Source organism: Leopardus geoffroyi, chromosome A2, assembly GCF_018350155.1.
Source record: "Leopardus geoffroyi isolate Oge1 chromosome A2, O.geoffroyi_Oge1_pat1.0, whole genome shotgun sequence".
Classification (NCBI taxonomy): Eukaryota; Metazoa; Chordata; class Mammalia; order Carnivora; family Felidae; genus Leopardus; species Leopardus geoffroyi.
In genome coordinates this window covers 122,725,086-122,746,089 of record NC_059331.1, presented here as the reverse complement: position 1 = coordinate 122,746,089, position 21,004 = coordinate 122,725,086, and the positions used below count along the sequence as shown (strand labels likewise).

At 54.3% G+C, this 21,004-nt stretch overlaps 1 protein-coding gene across 6 annotated transcripts in view; it reads right to left on the bottom strand.

Annotated features, from left to right (window-relative positions):
* ADCYAP1R1 (ADCYAP receptor type I) overlaps nt 1-10,654 on the bottom strand; it is a 59,280-nt gene extending 48,626 nt beyond the window's left edge. For 2 of the 6 annotated variants that reach the window (XM_045495228.1, XM_045495229.1), the window contains exon 1: nt 10,343-10,654. The gene's annotated coding sequence lies outside the window, so the exon portion shown is untranslated. The remainder of the gene's footprint in view (nt 1-10,342) is intronic. The other 4 variants (XM_045495231.1, XM_045495232.1, XM_045495234.1 and 1 more) reach the window with 4 other exon arrangements.
* Between the last annotated feature and the right edge of the window lie 10,350 nt (nt 10,655-21,004).

The following is a 21,004-nucleotide window of genomic DNA, read 5'->3' as shown; positions in this document are numbered from 1 at the left end:
TTCCTTTCAACCTTGCAATTCCGCATCTGGGTATCTGTTGAGAAATATTTACACTTGCCCAAAAAAAAAAAAGCACATGCAACAGTATTCACTGCAGCATGGCTTAAAATAGCATCAACAGCAAAAAACGAAGCAACAAAGCATTCATCAAGCAGGCACTGTTAATAGGTCCCAGTAGCCATGCAATGGAATACTACACAGTAATTTAAACATTGTTATTTTTATTACTATTAAATTATTAATAAAACAATTCCATAGGCCTGTGTCAGGGCCACCACTAACCCATAGGTGCCTGGTTCAGAGACCCGTGGGGGCTGTGTCCTTAGTCACTGCGTACACCCCCCCCCACAGTGGGCAGAGCTGCTGTTACCCCGGTTCCTTTGTGCCCCTGGCCCTCTGCGCACCCACGCATCCTCCTTCTCTGCTGGCCTCTCCAAGCGCAATCTGGTGACAAGCAAGTACCCACAAAGGAGAAAGAAAATGAGCCACAGGAATGTGCAACAAAAGGCGGCCCTGTCTTGCCCGCCTCTTGCTCGACCTACTCAGGGCCCACTCAGAGATGTTGAGGGAGGCCTTGGGTATCCCCAAGATATGCTCTGAGAGGCCCCGGGGGCCCTGAAGGTGCTGGTGCAGGCTCTCCCTCGCGGGCCAGGAAGGACTGGGCAGGCTGGGGAAGCGCTGATCCCATCATCCCCAGGCGTCCCGGGGCACCAGCTGTGCTGGACTCGTAGGCTTTAATTTCTGCACCCACTCCCAGGGCCCTCCACACCTCTGGTGACCACGGGCTGCTTCTGGCAATGACCTGGCACTGGTGGTCCCCAGAGGGCTCGGGCACCTGCATCATCCGTGGGAGCCTACAGCCCTGTCTGCTGAAACAGGAGCCGACACTCCTGCCCACCTGGCTGGAACAGAGGGATGCCTGGCCCCCTGCCCCTCAGCACATGCTGTAGGCTGTCCCTCTCTCGGCCAGCGGAGGGCTCAGAGAAGCCACCGTAAGGCAGAAAGCCTCTGAGATCTGAGCTGCCTCTTCCGCACCGAGGACAGTGTCAGACAGGCTGGAAGGCTGGTGAGATGTGAAGGCAGGTGGGCCTCCACCCCGGGCAATGCCAGGTAGCCCCGGCCCCTGCATCAGCCATTCTGGCGGGGGGCCAGCAGCCTCAGCCTCCAGCATCCAGCCATCATCTAGACCACGTGCTTCTGTGGGTCTCAGCTTTCTTAGCCAAGAGGAAGGTGACTCCTCACCTCAGGTTCCTCGTGGCCAGCAGGACCCAGACAAGAGCCAGAGAAGGGAAGTGAATATACAGCCCGTGTCGCCACGTGGACGTAGTGCTCCTTCCTCAGGGGCCACCTCTCCTATACTCCCAGCAAGGCGCCACCACAAACATGAGCTAGCTGCTGCTTCAGCCCTCTTGGGGGAGGCCTCTGCCCTGGGGCACAGAGCGACGTTCCTGGAGGAAGACAGCGGGCAAGAGCACTCAGAAGTGAAAGCAGAGAGCTCCCTGCTGTCAGCGACACCCTGAGACGGCAAAGGCACCACCAGCTTCCTTCAGGATGGGGCTCCCACAGGCGGACACTTGCTTCCTGCTCCCCGATCCCCGACCCTGGTCCGAAGGCATGCTCACATTCAACCGGCATGCCCATCAGGACCATTGAGGAACATTTAAAACTACCCCTGGCCTGGGGCGCCTAGGTGGCTCAGTCAGTTGAGCATCTGAGTTTTGGTTTTGGCTCAGGTCATGATCTCACAGTTCATGGGATCGAGCCCTGCGTCAGGCTCTGTGCTGGCAGTGCGTAGCCTGCTTGGGATTCTCTCCCTCTCCCTCTCTCTCTGCCCCTCCCCTGCCCGTGCTGTCTCTGTCTCCTTCAAAATAAATAAATAAACTTAAAAAAAAAAAATACCCCCGAGCCAACTGAGTCAGTCTCTCTGGGGCCGGGGCTCCGACATCAATGTTGTTTACAGCTGTCCAGGTAACTCTCACGTAGAGTAGGATTTTAAAGGCCCTGTTTTGACCTTTATTAGAACGAAGAGAGCTGGTCCGGAAGAGCAGACAGCTTCCACGGCTCTGCTTGCTCTAGGGGCAAGTGGGTGGTAGCAGGCAAGCAGAGAATGAGTTCATGTTTGAGAGCAGGCTGATTTCTGATTATCTCCTCTCTCTCTCTCTCTCCCTCTCTCTCTCATACACACACACACACACACACACAGGTTCACAGAGAAGAGCATAAACACCTGTCAACCCCACAGAGACAAAGAGAGATGTTTATCCCCAGGGTACCCACTGGAGGCATCAGTACACCGCCACGTGTGGAATACACAAAGGTGGAAGCTCCTTCAGGGACTGCCAGACAACTCCACGCGCATTCACACACTCCTTCACAGAAATGCAGAGGCACATTCAGAATGCAGAACAAAGGTACGCACAGATGTGACCACACAGCATCGCAGAGATTCACGCGTGTTTATCAGATTCTTGATCTGTGCCCCAATGCACACACTGATTCTGCAAAGGCATCCAGATGTACAGAGGCAGTCAGAAATGTCTGGATTCAGGCACGGGCACACACGCACAAACATGCGCACGCTCACGCGCTCGCCCGGGGACGCCAGACTTGCAGGATGCTCACGCCTGCTCTCCACAGGCCAGCTCCTTCCTCGGCCACAGCTGCGCTGAATTAAAAACAAGCTGGAGCAGAGGCCCCAGCCCAACCATCCCCCAGCTCTGCTTTGTCACCAGGCTGCTTAGGCGATGATGTGAAGCAGCCCAGTGACGCAGGGTGGAGGGGCTGGGGTCTTCTCAAACACAAGGCCTCATCTGGGACTCGACCAGTCTTCCCGATTCCCACTGTTGCCCTCTTTTTTTTTATTGAGATACATAACTGGCATATAACGTTATAGTAATTCCAGGTGCACAACGTAACGATTCAAGATTTGCACATATTATGAAATGATCACCACAATAAGTCTAGTTATCATCGTCACCACACAGTTACAACATTTATTTTTCTTGTGACGAGAACTCCTAAGATCCACTCTCTTATTCACTCTCCCTCCCCCTCCGACCCACTACAGTCCGCCCCTTGCCCAACTGGACTCACCAGTGAGAGAGAGGGTGGGAGCTCCCAGGCCTTGATCTTCCCATTCCCTCACCTCAGCTGGAGACCTCAGGGATCACCTCCTCCAGCCTTTGCAAGACGAAGGTCTCCTCAGCCCCTCCTGGCACTCCTGCCCTCCCCCCATCCATACCCTGACACCCACCTGCACCACCCTCGCTGGGCGGCGCTCAGAGTCTCCAGCTGTTGGCCACCTGCCCCAAACCCGCTCCTCTTGTGGGCCACATGCACGGTTCCCCTGCCCTCTGACACGCGTCCCTTGGGTCTGCCACCTGCAGCCCTGTCAGCTGCTCCTCTTCCCCCTCGTCCTGGCTGCCTCCCTCCTCTGCACTCCTCCAACCTGCCAGTGACCTTCACACAGGACAAAGTCAGGCCTGGCCACTGTGGTCTGGGATTGGACTCTCCCCTCCCTGAGCATGCACACTGGGCTCTTTTGGCCCAGCCACATGGCGGACTCAGGATAACCTGGTCACTGATATTCCCAGGTTCACTTTCCTGGGTCCGGGCTCTGCTGGGGCCACTGGCTTTTACAACTGATCTGAGAACAATTCAACTCTACTCCCTGGCATTTATTGTGGTGGACTTGGGAACCATTTTGCTAGAGGTTTTAGCCTTAGGACTTCAAGCGAGCCAGTTTTGCTGTGCCTCAGTTTGACTGCAAAATAGAAATAATCATAATACCTACCTCAGAGCTATTACTCTGCGATACCACTAGATTCATGTAAGTAAACCACAGAGTATATAGCATAGCCTGGTTCCAGTGAGGGCTATACCCGCGTTAACCATTATTAAATTTCTTACTACCTGTGTCCAAGTTTTTGCACCTCTTGGTATCACCTCTATCCCCATAGCCCTGTGTGACATTCCAAACGGGAATGGCCAGACTGCTGCACCTTTATTTGCTAATGATTAACATTTATTAAACACTCAGTATGTGCCAGGCACTCTTCCAAGTGATACATTTGCATTAACTCCTTTCACCTGCTCAAACCTCTGAGGTAGTCACTAGCATTATCCTCATTCTATAGCTGAGATGACTAAGGCACAGAGAGGCTAAGTAACTTCTCCAAGGTCACACAGCAAATAGGTGGTAGAGCTGGGAAGGGAACCCAAGCAACCTGGCCCCATAGCTTGTGCACGCCTTCCCTACACTCCTGCTACTTTTTGCCTTTGGCAAGAGAAAGATCAGCTCAGAACTCATCTGTATGTTACTAGTGATCCCTCTGACACCTTTGGGGACTTATCAGAACTTCTGCTACCCCTTGCCCATATTTCTATATCTGAACCACCTTCCTTAGGAAGAGTGAATTATAGACACAGCATTTCACACCTGATATGGGCTTTCAAGGCCACCTTCCATTATTACTACTGAGTTACCTGTGGGGAGACTGAGACCAGAGAGGGGGAGATACTTCCCAAGTTCGCACAGCAGAGACTACTGGAGTCCTGTCTGACAAGAATGGGTGTGTGACAGATACCTGGTCTAGCGGGGAGTCCGCTCGCCCTTCCATACTGGGGAGGCCCTCCTCAGGCCCCATCAGCCCAGTGACTGATGGCAGCGGGAACAGACAAGAGCAGCCGTGTCCTCCGGTGAGCCGCTGTGCCAAGCACACAGGAAGACAGCGTCATCAGTCAGCACACCGGAGCCAGCGGTGACTCACCAGGCTCCCAACTTTCTGCATGGAATGGGAGGGGACTCAGAGACCCTCTAGCCATCCCTCCCTGCCCCACACCTACAGGATGCTTTCTGCTGCCCTCCGGCTGAGGATGGCCCAGCCCCCAGGATGGGGTGCTCACCTCTCTCCAGCGGCTGGTCCAGGGCCTTCAGGGGAAAGCTCTGATGTCTTTCCACCCTGTTCTTCTGGGCCAGCTTTGCCTTACGGATGCTCCCACAGTGGGAGGGCAGCACCTCACCTTCCATTAGGCCACACAGATCTAGGTCCTCCTGCCCTCATGGGGCTGGGGCCATCTGGGCTATCCCCGATTGAACTCCTCTAGCCACTCAGCATCCCTCCCTGTCACCCTGCAGTGCCAAGCCTGACCTAAGACAGATGATCCACGAGAGCCTTGCTCGCCACATACTCCCTTTATTAATGAACCTGCCCCCCCTAGTTCCTTCTCTCCCTCCCAGTGCAGGAAACCAGGGAGGGAAGACTGAAAGATAAACATTACCCCCCCCCAACCCCTGCCAAGCTCACCCCTCAAAGGGAGGGAACTACACTTGCTTCTGGGAAGGAACAGGGAAACTCTAGAACCTCTTCCTCCTCGGTAGGGGCAGAGCTGATGAAGAACAGAACCCAATGCCTGGGTAAGGGGCAGCCTGGCAATCGCATGATAAATTGTTAATGCTGATGCTCCTCTGGGTATTCAAACCTTCCCCTTTCAGAACCTGGCCACTGGGGTCCTGTGCACAGTAGGTGACGGAACGCAGGTCCCTAGAAGGGCCCCCATGGTGCCACCCACACCCTTCATTTTACACATGAGAAACCTGGGCTCAGGGCAGGGAAGGGCTAGGCTGGAACACATGTGCACCTTGGTAATGTTATCACATTTCACTTGTGAGGGTTTGAGGCCCTAAGAAACCAGGAGACTCTCCCAAGGTCATGTTGCAAAGCCTTTCCACACTGACTAGTCCAGGCACATCTCCTGTCCTGGAGGGGGGTCCTGGGAGTTCTCTGCCAGAGGGAGCCCCGACCCCCTCCACCAAACAACAGCAAGAGAGGAGGAGAGGGGGAGGAGGAAGCAGAAGATAGAAGAAGGGGAAAGAGTGTGTACAGCAGGAAGGGCATCCTGGAAGGCGGTGGGAGGTATGGAGGGAGAGGCTGGAAAGGGAGGGGAAGGGAAGCCAGGAGTAGAGCCCTGTTTGTTGACAGTCTAGTGAGCCCCTCCCAGGCACGGAGGGACTGAGAGCGTCTCACCATCTGTCTGACGCTTGTCAAGCAGCAGTCCCTCCTGAGTGGGTATGGGCCCCTGGAAGGGAGGGCCAGCTCTGATCGGCATGTGCCCCCATACAGGGTGGGGACCCAGAGAACTCTGACGAGTGCCTGGTGAGTGGGCTTGGGAAGGTGACCTGGGGGTGCCGAGGGGTTCAGCAAGGTGTCAGGAGGTGGGGGTGGACAAGAGGGTGGGAGGTTGGTGCCAGTCTGCAGGTGCTGGAGACCCTGCCGCCTTGGTCCCTGGGATAGGGTGGGAGCACAGAAGAGCCATAAGCAGGGGAGCGCAGTGAGAAGCTTCCTGGTGAAGCAATACTCCTCAGAAAGCTGGCAAGCTGAGCAGAAGGGGAAAAACCCACACTGAGGCAATTTTCTGGATTCAGGGTAGAGGTGATGGGGGCCTGGGCAGGATCCAGAGACACAGGAAAAACAGGAGACGAAAGCCTCCCTGGCCCACTTCAGGGGAAAATGGCAGGCAGGAAATGTCAGAAGGGAACAAGAGGGATGAGAAGAAACCAAAGGCAAGACCTGGGTCACTACACAGCCTTAAATCAGAAGCTGGGAAATCTGAAGGAGCCTACAAAGGAGCGATTTTTTTTTTTTTCTCGGTCAAGCCTCGGCAGTGCCCATTTGTCAGGGGGGGGAATGTTGAGGACAGGTAAGGCACCACAGCATTGAAATGAGAGCACCCAGCTACTCCTCAAGGTCAAACCCACCTCCCACCACCACCCTGGCTGTATCTGCCTGGGCTGATCTCACCCTTGTCTGAGAACCACCGGCCCTCGATAAGGAGACCCTCCCTCCCGCCTGGGCCGTTTCAAGTCTCATTCTGCTCCCTGTGAGTTTCAAGTCCCGTTGGAAACATGAGGCATGCCCAGGCGCTCTCACATCTCCCTCCTGGTGGAGGTGGCATGGACCTGGACACACAGGGTGAATGGGTAAGGGGGTTCAGGACCTGTCTGGTGAGCTGAAGTGACATGATGTCATTTCATTTTCATGAATGTTGTCTCCAGGTGTCCTCAGCATAGGAGATTTATCACATGGACACAGCGGAGGCCTGTCTGGAGCAGGGGTGCTGAGGGTAGGCAGGGAGCCTCTCTTGGCACTCACCCATTAAGCAGATGGGCACTCGGAGCTCCAGCCAGAGTGGAGGGAAGCATCCAAGGCCACCTGGGCCGCTCGGGCTCCCAGGACTAAGCCTTTCCTTCTTCAATCTTTTAAACCCCTTTTCTCCTCTAACCTTACAGCCAAGAGGTTGGCAAACACTTCCAGGAGGTCAGAGCCAGCCTGTCACCTATTTTTGTACAGCCAGTGAGCCAAGAATGGTTTTTCCATTTTTTTAAATGGTCAGAAAAAAATTACAAGACTCATATTTCATGACACATAAAAATTGTATGAAATTCAAAAATTCCAGCATTCGTAAACGGAGTTTATCAGAACACAGCCATGCCCGTTTGTTTTGTTTACGCATCATCTCTAGTTGCCTTTATGCTACAACAGACGAATTAAGCAGCTACAACAGGGTGTATGGCCAGTGAAGCCTAAAATATTTACTATCTAGCCCTTCACATAAAAAGCTTGCCAATCCTCAATGTAGTCTCATTCAACACACGCACTTTTCTCCACTCCATTCCACGTGCATCTGGACTTTCATTAAGGAAGGTTTTTGTGATCTCCCTCGAGCAAATGTCTGAGTCCCCAGGTATCTGTGTGCCCAGATCTGTGTGAGACGGTGTGTCCCAATGTCCATATGTCTTTCTGCTGTTGCATGTTCTGCCCCACCTCTCTGGCAGGTGTCTTTGGAAACCTACATGCCTCCCAGGCAGTGTGTCACTCCCTCTATGTGTGTCACTGTGGGGGTGGCTGTCACCATGTGCCTCTTGACGGCATCCAGGGCTCAGTACAAATGTCGCAGCTGAGGAGTTTCCAAGCCTGTATGTTGCCAGGCAGCTGGACCACTAGGCAGGCACGTTCGGTCTCTGCACTCGGATTGCTCTGTTCAGCAGTGGCCAAGGTTTCCAGGGCCTCTAGCCCTACCAGAGTGGAGAGCCCCCCAGGCGGCCCTGTTTGGGGCATCAGACCTCTGCTCACATACCTCCCCAGACGGGAAACCCACTGTCACCCCAGGTGTTGGCTCCATGCTGGGTGGCTCTCAGGGAAGCGAGGCCTTCCTGGCACTGAGCTGAGCCCCCGCTCTGTGCCTGGCACACCTTGGTTCTGCCCTCTGGCAGCCAGCACAAAGTGTCCTCCACTTAATCGGTGCCAGCCAGCCCTTGGTCAATGAAGTCTTCGTCCCTGCGAGGCTAGAGACCTGGGACATTAAATCTGAGGCCACATCCCCAGGAAGAAAGCCACCTTGTGGCCTTAGCTCTTATCTTTCTTAGCCTCTTAGTTGCATATACTGATCTGTAAATACCTATTTTATGTGTTTGTTTATTTTACACAAATTGAGGGAGCGTCCCAAAGTAGGAGCCTGGCAGGGAGGGGTGGTCACATGAAAAAAAAAAAAAGTGTCCCAAAGTATTTCTCCAATCAATCCCCTGACGGCCTGAACTTTACACAAAAGAGAACTTTAATGGACGCTCTAGCCTGATTAGTCCTCAGAATGTAGGGAAGGGTCCCTTGAGAGGCTCTCCACAGACTCCTGTCCTCATTGCACACAGGGACAAACAGACTAGAGGTAGCTTGGCCCAGATACAGACCCACCAATGAACCATCTGGAGAAGAAGGGGCCAGGTCTGCATCCTCTGTCAGCCCGCACACCTGTTGATGGATTGGTTAGAAGCTTTGACCAAGGGCCCACCCCCATGTGTTCTGTCTCTAATCATATGTTCCAATTCCAGCTTGTGTCCAGACTGGCACCTCTCATTGCCCTCCCCAAGGTCAGTCAGTGGGGAGCAGGAGCCCCAGATTCAGCTGGGAACTGGGGGCTCCGCCAACCCTGCCTGCAGCCAGCACCAAACTGAGACTGGGACCTCCTGAGAAAAATCTGGGTGCTGCTGTTGCCCAGCCCCCAAACTCACAATTTTTCATCCCCTCCATTAGCTCACATCCATTCCAAAGCCTCTAGCCTGACCTGATGCTTGTCTGCTTCCACCCAACAGCAGTCCCAAGGCAAGTGGCCCTCCATAGACTAGTGTAGCCCCATCCCATTCCCTAGCCACCATCTGCCCCCCGCCCCCAGGGCTGTTCACTAGAAAAGCTAAATGCTGTGTCTTTTTTTTTTTTTTTTTTTTTTTTTTGGAGGGGGGTGTTTTGTGGGACACCGTATGGCCTGAGTAAAGTCAGGGAGACTAACTGTGCTGAAAGTATAGAAATGGTCTGGAGAATTCCAAGGGGCCCACCACCCCTCTCCTCCCTCTGCAGTTTCCGGAAGGGGGGCCTGAACTCCTTCCAGTGGTGAGGCTCCACTCCCCAGCTCCGTGTGAAATGCAATCAGCTTCTGGCCCAGGTTCCCTCCAGAGTGGCTAGCTTCATCCACCGCCCGTTCTGGCCCCCTCAAACCGCCAATGTCCCGCCCAGGATGTGGCCCCCCGCCTCCTGCAGCTGCAGCGGGAGCCTGTGCCTTTAAGGCAGTCGGCAGGGGTCTTGGACTGGCCCACGGCAGCCCGGGAAGGCCGGTGCTTTTCTCCCAACAGCCCCCTTAGGACGTTTTCTGCGAGACCAATGAAGCCCAGGCATCAAGACCCCAGCCCCTCTGCGCCGCGGGAAACCGAGAGAGGATGCTCTTATGAGCAATCCCAAATGTGTCACTATAGGGGGACATTCTAGGCGGGCCCTGTCCCCCACGCATCCAGCACATCGCCAGCCCACCCCTAAAGCCCCGGGAGGACTGCGGTAGCCAGCTCCCAGAGACCCTCCAGCGTCACCTTCCCGATCCGCGTAGGCGCGTCCGTCTGCCTTGGAAGTAGGGAGACAGGTCCCCTCTGGGTCCCTCCGGCCGCAGTGCCTTCCCAGCCCCTGGTCCTCCCTCTGGCACGGGGAGGGGAGAGAGGTGGCCCCCTGGGGGATGCAGGGATCGCTCGCCCCGAGTACTATCCCAGATATTGGGGGGAGGGGGAGGGGGGAGAGGCTGTCAGATTGTCGCGCACGAAAGGAGCAGCAGTAGGAGGGGGCTTCGTTTTGGAATCGGGAGGCTGGCCGGCGTTGGCCCTGGCCCGCTCTCCGTCGGTGGAGGACGCGGCTTGGGGGGGAATCACGGAGCTGGAAGAAGGAGTCCGCGGTCCCCGGGGGGCAAAGGTTCCCGATCAGGGGAGGGTGGGCACGCTGTGGAGGGGCAGGGGCGCCTGGGCGGCCCTTACCTGCTCACAGCCTGGCCTCGCTGCGGGGCTGCGGGCGGCGGGCCGGCCCGGGGCAGACTCCACGGGGAAGGCGCACAGCGGCGAGTCCGCGCCCCGCGCCGCCTGGGGATGGGGAGCGTGTGCGCCGAGAAGCGCGCGCCGAGCCCAGGTCTCTGCGTCCGTGTGTCGGCCGGCGGCGGGTGTCCGTGGTCCCTGCGCGGCGGCGTGTGCGTACGCGCACGCGGGGACCGCGCTCGCCTAGAGCCGCCGCCGCCGCCGCCGCCGCCGCCGCCGCCGTCAGTCACCGCCCGGGACCGGAGCGCGGCGCCCCCCGTCTGCACCCGCTCGGCTAGCGCCGCGCGCCGCCCAGCCGGCTGTGCCTGCGGGAGAGGCGCCGCCTCCACCGCGAAGCCAGGCCCGGGGCCGGAGGGAGGCGACCGACCACCGCCTCCGCCGCGCACTTCGCAGGCTTGGGGAGGGGCGTGCAGACCAATGGGCGACCGGGGGAGGGGTTAGGCCGGGGTTGTGCTGGAGAGCGGGACCCCGCCCGCTGGGTTTGCCGGGCCTCGCGACAGACACCAGCAAGAGCTGCGGCTGGAGACCCCGGAACGAGCGAACGTGCGGAGGCGATGACCTCCCCTCCCCCTCTGTCACCGGCCTTCCACAGCTCAGGGTTGGGCTTCGCTGGGGCTCACTGCCCTCCTTTCTACCTTCCTTCCCCAAGATACCTAGAGGGAGAAATCCCTTTTCAAACTTCTCCCTTCCAGGTCCTCACGAGTCCCTGTCCATCTGGCTGAGCCTGTACTTCCTCCTCCTCAGGGAAGCCTTCCTTACCAGGCAAGTCCCAGACTCTGTTCTGGTCACTCTTTGCCCCCCCACAGCCTGGGCCTAGTAAGGTCGGCTAGCTTTGGCCAGCCTGGATGTCCTCAAATGTGACCCCCTGGAGAGCAGCTCTAAGGCTAGAGACAGGTTGGGGGAGGGGGCGCGGGGGGATTACAGCAACTTAAAATGACACTGCTCTGGGGTCAGACTGCTTGCTCCAGTCTTCACTGTGCCAGGGCTAGCTTTGTGAGCTTGGGCTGCTGACTTGATGTCTCTGAGCCTCAGCTTCTTCACCTGTACATGGGAATCATAATACCTATTCCTGCCCCTGCCCCAGGCCCATCTTGACAACAGCATTAAGTAAGAATGGTACATGTACCCCATAGTAGGGGGTACTCACTGGTTTTATTTACTCACTAGTGAATAAATTACTATTGCTACTGTTATTGTAGTCCTGCACAACCTCCTGCTAGTACAGGTGTTTAAACTAAGGTTTAATGAAAGGAACTAAACTGGTCAAGGTCATATAGCCAGTCAGGAGTGGAGCTGCAGCCTAACTGAAAAGAGTTGCCCACCCCACTCCCACCCCCTTGCTCCTGCCTGTCCCTGCTCTTGGGTTTCTGGTCACACCCCAGGCTTGAGCATCCCAAGACCTCCCTCCATACCCCCATCCACAGTTCCGCAACCAGCCTGTCCTTCCCCAATCAAGTAAGTTATTGTCCAGCCTCCCTTGGGCCAAACTTTGGGTGTGGCCACCTCATTAAGGAAGCCTCAGGAAGGAGGAGGGAGGAGAAGGACATGAGGCTTTCCTTGGGGATTTGGTTCCAAATGAGAAGAGGAATCCATGACAGAGACTTAAAGGAGGTATGTGAGGCCCCAGAAAGATGCAAGGAGTTCCTAGGTTCACACAGCGACTTGGTGGTTTCTCTTCACTGCACACTGAACACTAGCCCCTGCTGGTACTCCACACTGTGGGTCTGCATGAAACACATTCCTCTCAGTCCAGGAAAACTTCCTGGAGGAAGAGAAGGTCAGTCCTTCTCTGTGTCAATAAAGAGTGACATCTCTCTGGAGAGAAGAGAGCCAGGTGCTGCACTGTAGTCAGACACACAGAGAGGACCTCCCTCTGGACCTGGCTACACCCCTTCCTAGCTTGTTGCCCTAACCCCTGGGAGCCTGCTTCCTTCCTCTGCTGTGAAGATCAAATGAGATGCTGTGTGTGAAGGTGCTCTGTAAACTATGAAGTGTCTTGAGAGAGAAGAAAGCCTGCCAGGAGTCTCAGAGTCTGGAGGAAAACAGGGAATTCGGGATAGCAGGGGGCCTGGGAGTGTGAGAAAGGGTGGAAATCAAGAGTCACCTATGGCAGGCCAGCTCAAGCTGGAAATGCCAATAACCAGGGCCCCAGAAGAGGTCCCCTTGGCTCTGAAGTTCTGCATTCTGTTCCAGGTTTATTCCCTCTTTTTATACTTAGTGCTCCAGTTCCCACTCAGGGTTCTGGATCCCCTGCTGTCTGTTCTGTGTCCCCACATGTATGTCTCGGTGTGGGCAGTGAGCGCTTTTTTTAATTGGTCCTGGAGGGGGCACCTCTCTAATTCTCTCCAAAGTGCTGTCTGCGCCAGCCGACCTTGTAGATGGACTGCCTGGTAACATCAGCCTGGGGGAAGCATGGAGGTGAACATCAGAGCTGGGGTCCAGGAGGCTTGTCTACCCGCCTTTCCTATGAATGAAGTGCCTGAGCCCAGAGGGACCACACGACTAGACCTGAGGACACACAGGCAACTTAGTCATCAGATTGGGTACTAAAGCCTGTGTCCTCGTGCTCAACTTTGTGGCGTTGTACCTGCGGGCTGCCCCCATTATGCCGGAGGCCCAGGCTGGGCTTTTTACACCCTGCACTCTTCTCTGCTCATCCAGGCAGAGGCTCTGGTCTCTCCAAATAAGCTTGGTTCTCCTTGAGCAGCAGCTACACCAATTCTGTTTCCCAGGCTGGGCTTCCCCAAGGACAGGGCCAGAGTCTCCTGCTTCTTCTGAGCCAGCCAGCCCATTCTCACCCTACCTGCCTGGCTTTGGGAAGACTGGAGGCTGAGGGTCCCACCCTTGGGAATGGTGCCCTCCCAGAGGGCCCCTTGAGTCGCCTTCTCTCTCCTAGGGAGGGAGGCTGGGGGTCTTTTCAACAGCTATTCCCTACCCTGAGGTGCTCCCTGCCTCAGCTCCCTTCCACAAGCCAGCCAGCCAGGCGGGCAGCAGCTGAAAAATATGGGTTTTAATTCAATTTACTGAGACATGGCTGAGGGAGATGGATGTCGGGCTGCCCTACCCAGCATTCATCTCTCCTGCACAGCAGTGCCCTCCATGACTCCTGGCCCCCTATCCCAGCCCAGCACAGCCCTTACGCTGCTCAGTCAAGGAGACCACACATTGGGAGGACACGGAGGCATTTTCACTGTAGATAGCTGACATTTGCTGAACAGTCACCTTGCCTTGGGGCCAGTGCTTCTCAACAATCGTGGTGCTACAGAGTCCCTGGGGAGTTTTGAAACTATACCTATGCCCGGGCCTCATCCGAAATCATTAGACAGTTGGTCTGTGGTGAGGCCTGGGCAAAAGTATTTAAAGCTCATTCCAATGTGCAGCTGAGGTTCAGAACCACTGTCATAGGCCCTCTGCTAAATGCTTCACATGTGGGCATCCCAAGGTGGCATCCTTGCATGTCCAGAACTGGTTATATGTGTACTGGGATACTGTCCCTCAGCCTGCTAGGCAGGGAAAGTTTGATTCCAAAGGCCTTCTGATCACCTCCTGCATCCGTGCTGGACTCAGACAGCACAGGGAGGCTCTGAGAAGCCCCAGGTACACCAGGGAATGCCTACTGGAAGGCCTGGAAGCACAATAGGACAAGTAGCAGGGAGGCTTTGGAATGCTCAGCCCCCCTGCACGTGGGTAAATGATGCCCATTGCCACCATCAAGGTCCCCTCCCCCACAGAGACACAGGCCACAGGGACATTGCAGGTGTCAGGGCCTGGGCTCCCCTGGGATGGTTTCCATTCCAGAAACAAGCCCACCAGGTCAGGTACTGTCTTATCCCCTGCCCTCTCATCTGAGGTCAGCATCCTTATCCCAGGAACCAATGCCATCATCAAGCACCTTTTCAGTTCCCCTGTGGACACTGGTCCTCAGGACCCTCGGGATTCTCTGAGAAACCAAGGCAGAGAACATTAGGCTGCCTATATCCATGGTTTTTAAACAGCGCTCCAGGAGCCCTGGAAATCCTTGAAGCTGCCTCACCGGAAGGCCTCGAGTACAGGAGGAAAGGAGACTCATCTTCACAGCTGAGGAGTCCTGAGTCTCACTGTCCTGCCCCCCCGCAGGGCATGGCAGGGGATAAGGATGAACCTGTCTGGTGTTGAGAGAGGTAGAACCAGCAGACCAGGGACTTGGAACCCTAAATTCTAAGTGCAGATGTGACTGGTTAGCACCCCATTTCATAGACGAAGCAAATGAGGCTCAGAGAACAGAAACGACTGGCTCAAAGTTACAAGGCTAACTGGTGACAGAGCTGGGCCACATACCACATCTCTGGACTTTTCCCTATTCCATAATAACTCAGAGAGTTGGGAAACGTGGGTGTATTGGGAGTCTGGTGGCCAAAGAAGTAATCCCTTAAAGCCCAGAGTAAAAGCGAGAGATGCGGTCTTCCTCCCCCATGTTCACAAGTACTCAAATGCAGCCTCAGGCTCAAATATGCATACTCCTGAATAGACATACTTGTGACACATGAATGTACTCCACACACATACACGTGTGTATTTCCATCCAATATCTATGCCCAGAGGGACATTCACAGAGGGTCCAAGCATGCACACACGCACACGCACCCACAAGGGCACCATCCACAGATCTGCGGTATGAAAGTACATCTTGTCTACCAAGATGGAGAGATGTTCTCTCTCCTGCAGAATTGCATGCAGGCAGTGGGCCTGTCTGCGGAGGCCTAGCTTCTTCACTGTCAGCCAGTGACATTTCTCACTCATCTTCCATAGTGCCCTCCCGGGGAACTCAGCTGTCTACCCGTGGGAGCTGACTACCCTGCAGGGGACCCTGGTTGAAGGAGCAGGCGCTGTCTATTCTCCTCTCCAACTCCTCTCTATCCACAGGACTTCCTTTGCTCATCCCTGCCCCCGTCCCCTCCTCCATCTTTGGCACACTGGAGTTGGTATAGAGTATTCGTCTTCTGCAGAAAGAACCCCTCCTGGGCATCCTACAAATGGGCCATATTGTGTGTGCTCGAGAGCCATATTGCGCACGCCCTGCCCTCTGATTGCTAGGGGCTTGGTCGCTGCCTTCGGTCTGGCTCCAACTCCTACTGGGATGCATACCCTCTCCCCTCTGCCTGCCCTCCCCGCCCCCTTGCAGATCCCACACTCAAAGCCAAGTCCCACTTGCTCTCGCTCCAGTTTCTTCAGAGCCTGACTTGGCCGCCTTGAAAATAACAGTGCACCCAGCCCACCACCAGTCCTGGCTTTAACACAGGGCCTCGGCAAGCACGGAGGTGTGGAAATTACAGATAATTTGTGTGGGAGGCAGCAGCAAGCATGAGGCATGGATACAGCTGTTCCCAGAAAAGCAGCTCAGGATAATAGGGGCCTGAAACAGGCTGAGCCCTGACTCGGTGTCGTGCAAACGATGCTGATAATTATATTAAAAGTAGGGCAAATAGAACGTTCTTTGACGACCAACTTTGGGAGCAGGTTGGCAGCTGATGAAACAACTCTTTGCCATGGCAGATGGGAGCATTGTCTGCAAGGAATTCACTGGGGCACTGGGGGCTCTAGCCCTGAGCAGGGGCCGGGAAACTAGTTGCAGCCGGCAGGATGGGGTTGACCCAAGGCCTTGCATACATTCAAGGGCAGGGTTTATATATCAGGTTTCCGTTGCTGTGTAACAAGTTACCACAAACTTAGGGGCTTAAAACAAATCACACTGATCATCTCGGTTTCCGTGGGGCAGGACTGCAGCCGGGACCCCTGCTTAGGGCATCACAAGACTGCAATCAATCAGAGTGTCGGCCAGGCCTGGGGTCTCAAAGGAAGCTGGGGCTCTTCTCTCAAGGTTGTTGGCTGTCTGTTGCTCATGGTTGTGGGGCTACAGCCCTCGCCTTCTAGAGGGCCCCTGCCATCCCTGCCATCTGGTCCTCTCTACAACATGGCAGTTTGCTTCTTCAAGGCCAACAGGAAAGAGCCTACTGCCTCTCTGCCCTTGATTTCTAGACCCTCTTTTAAAAGGTTAGTTCAGACCCTCTCAGAGTAATATCCCTTTTGGCAAATTTAAAGTCAACTTATTAGGGACTTTAACAACATCAACAAAATCCCTTCCCCTTTGCCACATTACTAGCCTAAGCAAGAAAGTAAAATCCCATTATATTTATAGTTCCTATTCATATTCAAGAGGAAGGGCTTGTATGGGCTTGTATACTGGCAGCAGCAATCTTGAGGACCTCACAACTCTTGTCTACCACAGTCCCCATCACCTGGAGCCTGGAATGTGAGGAGTGGGGTGGGGGCAACCCATTGACCAAAGATCCCTGAGGCCAGAGTCTGTGTCAGTTCTGTTCCATCTCCAGTGCTTGGCATGGAGTCAATGCTCAGCAAATATTTTCTTGGTTGAATAAGTGAGTCACCAACTCCTAACTCCATTGTACAGGTGTGACAGCCAAGGCCCAGAGAAAACAAAGAACTGTTTCAAGTCACCCAAGGCAACAGATGACAAAGGTGAACCAATGATGAGCACGACCATGTGTTGAGTATTTACTATATGCCAAGCACCATGTTCAGCTTTTTTATTAGCTCCTTGAGTCATCATGAAGCTGTAGGATTAGGGATTATGATTACCCCAGGATTACAGACAAAGAGAACAAGCCTCAGGGAAGTAAGATAACTCGTCCAAAGATGCTATTAGCACAATCATAAAGCCAGAACTCAAGCTCACTTGGCTTGATCCAAGTGTCCCTGATGTCCCCCCTTTTCTACCCTGCACTGCCTGTGTCTACGGGCGGGACAGACAGACAGCATCATCAAAAGGCCAGGTGTACGGGATGGTCAAGGATGCTCAGCCACCTCCCCCCTACTCCCTGCTTCTCACCACCATCACCACCCTCCTTCTTCCCAGGGGGATTTAGTCCTCACGTTATCACTCCATTTCACACTGGGCCACAGTGTGTGAGGGGTTCTAATTATTCATAATTAGCCAGCCTGATTAGTCCTGTCATGACAGGATTGTCTCTTTCAGTTCTTTCTTTTGTGTTCTGAAGGCACTTCTCTGGAAAGGAGGGGACTCATCTGCGTGAGCAGGGAGAACACAAGGGAATCTGACTGGGTTAGCAAAGGGACCTTTTATGGCCACAGAGACAAGCACCTCTTGGAGCCTGCCCCTCCCACCAGATCCCCATGGGAAGTTTTTTTTTTTTCAGCCCCAGAATGCAGAGAACAAGGGTCCTGCACACTGGAGGACTGGACCTGGCTTACTCCCCATACATGCACCTACATCACCCCCTCACCTTCTGGGAAGTCTCTGGTCAGATGTCCCTGCCCTCCCTGTGTGACAGCACCCTCTCTCCATCACACTCTACCCTCTTACCCTGCATTATAACACAGTGGGTAAGCATAGATTTTGGAGCCAGGCTCCTGGGTTCAAATCATGGTTCTGCTAGTTGGACAAATTATGTAACTTTCTGTACCTTGATTCTCTCATCTCTAAAGTGGGACTAAACAATAGCATCTATTTTTTCACATTATTATAAAACTTAAATAAGTTATGTAAGGCATTAGAACAGTGCCTAGCACAGCGCAAGTGCAATAAAATATTAATTATTCCTTTGTTTGCTCTTTTTATTTACAGCATTTAGTGCTACCTGCACTTAGTTGCATATTATTTATCTATTTGTTCAATATTTGTCTCCCCTAAGAGAGTGGAAACCCCTCAAGGGCAGGGTCTCTCTTTGCTCATTGCTCTATTTCAGCACCTAGAGGGCTTGGACAGTGTTTGTTGAATCAGTGAGTGAGTCCCGCCTTCCATCGTCCCAGGCAACAGTTTCATTATTCTCTGAAAGTTGCTCCTTAAAGAGAATAAAAATGCAGCTCTCTTGCCCTCATCACCTTCTGACCTCTGTCACCCTGGTTCATGACTTCACTCTGGAACCACAGACCCCTCTGTAATACAAAAGCCAAATTCTAGAATACACTCAAATGCGCTGAGACCCGTGTCATATAATTTGGGGATCATAGAATTCATGGATTCCTAGACTGGACTCCAGGATTTGGAGAATTCCAGAACAGAACTCTGGAATCCCAGCTTGTCATCTGAGAATTACTGATAGGACCTAGGAATCTTGGAAAGGAGGCCCAGAATTTCAGAAGAGATTGTTGGAATCGGGTCATTGGGAGAATCTGGTGCGACCAGCTGGCTCCGCTTTGCTGGCTTCTTTGCAGTGATGAAAACACAAGTGATGCCGGTGCTCAGAGCAGAGGGGCAGGGACAGGGGCCAGGACGGCGGTGGGAAAGGGCTCCCCTGTGAGGGTTGCTAGGCGCTGGCACTGGCCGAGACAATGCGGCTGGCGGGGAAGGTAGAGCCCAGGGCTGCATCCTAATCAGGATGCAGGGGGAGGATGGGAGGGAAAGGTTTGGGGCGGCATACAGTGGGGCGGGCATGGCCAACCCTAATCCCATTACAACTGGTCATCCAGCTGCCAGGGCTGGCTAGGCACCAGGCCTGGCTGTGCCCTTTTCTCCAATTGCAGTCTCAGGCTGCTGAGGACTTTGGATTCAGAATGTTCTCTATCTTACTTTGAAGTCCATACCCCAGAACAGGAGTATGGCTGCATCCTGAGCCCCAGGGGACTAAGAGCTAAAGGGGAGGTGGTGGCAAGGGGACTAGAGAGTGGAGGAATCCCTCAAGGAAATGGACTGACCCGGAGTAAAATGGTAGTACTTTGTAAGAAATTTTGGATATAAGACAGAGGTTCAATAAATGGACACCTGACGTTACTTCTACCCTGAGAACTATCTCAGCCCCAGGCAACGCTTTGACCCATTTAGACACTGAACCCTGACCTTGTCTCAAATTGGCCTCTAATCCCAGTCTCAGAGGAAGTCCCTGCCCCAGCCACAGACTGACGTATAACCCTTTGCCCTCACCCAGGACCAATCCCTGATCCCAGCTATGGATTCATCCTTAGTGAGCACACAGATCTCTGAAAATAGACTTCACTTCAAAGAACCCCAAAGACCAGCAGCGTTCTTTAAAACAGTGAAATAAAGCCCCCTGGCTTTTGGAAACTCACAACTACAAAGACCACTCGAGCTGAACTTTCACTCAGAGCCCAGAGCAAGCTGACTCACCCTCACTGTGTGGAGGGGTCTTCTGCCCAGAGGAAGCTCTGCTCCACCCCGGGCATCTTCCAACGTGAGCGAGAGAGTCTGGAAGGAGGTCGATGGACCAGGGGTTAACCTGACCCAGAGGTTGGAGGCAGAGATGCTGACCGTGGTGAGAAGGTTGGGTGAAGTGACCAAAGAGGTGACCCTGGGGGTGGTGGAGGTGGAGTGGCCCTGGGGACGCTGATCTTGATGATTTCTGACAGTAGAGATGACAATACACGTGAGTATCGGTAAGCTTGGCAGTAGCCACCTACCCATACGGGTCTACTAACTTCCCTTCCTCAGTCGCACTCTCCTTTCTGCCACCTCGGCTTCAGCGTGGCTGGTCTCAGCATCTTGCAGTAGGTCACTGTTTTCCTCAGTGAGCCTGGCGCTTTTCGAGGAGGAACTCTGTACCAATTCAAGTAACAAATAAACTTGAGTCTCTGTGTGCTTCCTGCTCTGCTTTCTGCATTCCAAGGTGGGGGAACAAACTGGCCTCTTCCATCAATATGGCTGCTTCCCCCCTTGGGCCTTTAACACGGCCGACCCACACGCCACTCGCTCCCAGGAAGATCAAAGGAGTCCTGGCGGGAAGAGATGGATGGACCCGCAGCTGCAGTCATCGGGACAGAGGAGTGAGAAACCGTAGGCCCCAGAGCCGGGGCTGTGCCAGCCACACCACACAGGCGCAGCGTGGCCAGGATGTGAAGGCTGCAGAGCAAGGCCCTCTACCCCCTCGACAACTTTCCTCCTTTAGTGCCTTGCCCGAATCTCCCCACCGGGACTCATTCTTCTTCAGTGACGAGTGGGAATGTGCAGTGCAGAGCGCCGTTGTCTGGTGGTAAGAGGCCTGCCTGCTAATCCGGGTCACAGCGCTGCTTCTGACCGATGCTTCTGCCCCCCACCCCTGCGTTCAGTTCGCAAGTACTGCCTTCAGTAAGGGGGGGCGTCTGGGTTAGGACACGTCTTTATTGCCAGGCTGTTTTTTGCAATGCACACCCTTCGGCGTCCTGAATCCCGTTCCAAGTGCTAGTGGCGTTGCCCGGCCACTGTGGCATTCAAAACGCGCCTCTGCATTTTCAGCGCTGCCCACTCTCTGCTCCCTTGAGAACCATTTGGGGAGGTTGTCTCTGCAGGGCTTGCAAGGGGAACAGCCTCGAAACTGTTTCGCCAACATCAGCCCACCACCCACCTCCAGGCTTTATGAGAGAAGGCGAGAGGTTTAAACGAAAACCCCTGGGGATACGCAGAGGGTGGAGTGAATTAGTGCTGATCACACGTGTTATATTCACGAGAAACCCCTTTATGGACCTGCCCGTCCAGTGGGAGCGACAATAGCCATCCTCACTACCACGAGGAGATAATCCCGCACCCCTAAGCTTGTTTAAGCAAGGGGGTCTTTCTCCTTCTTGCCACTCAGTGGCCGTGGTCGTATTTCTAATTTTGTG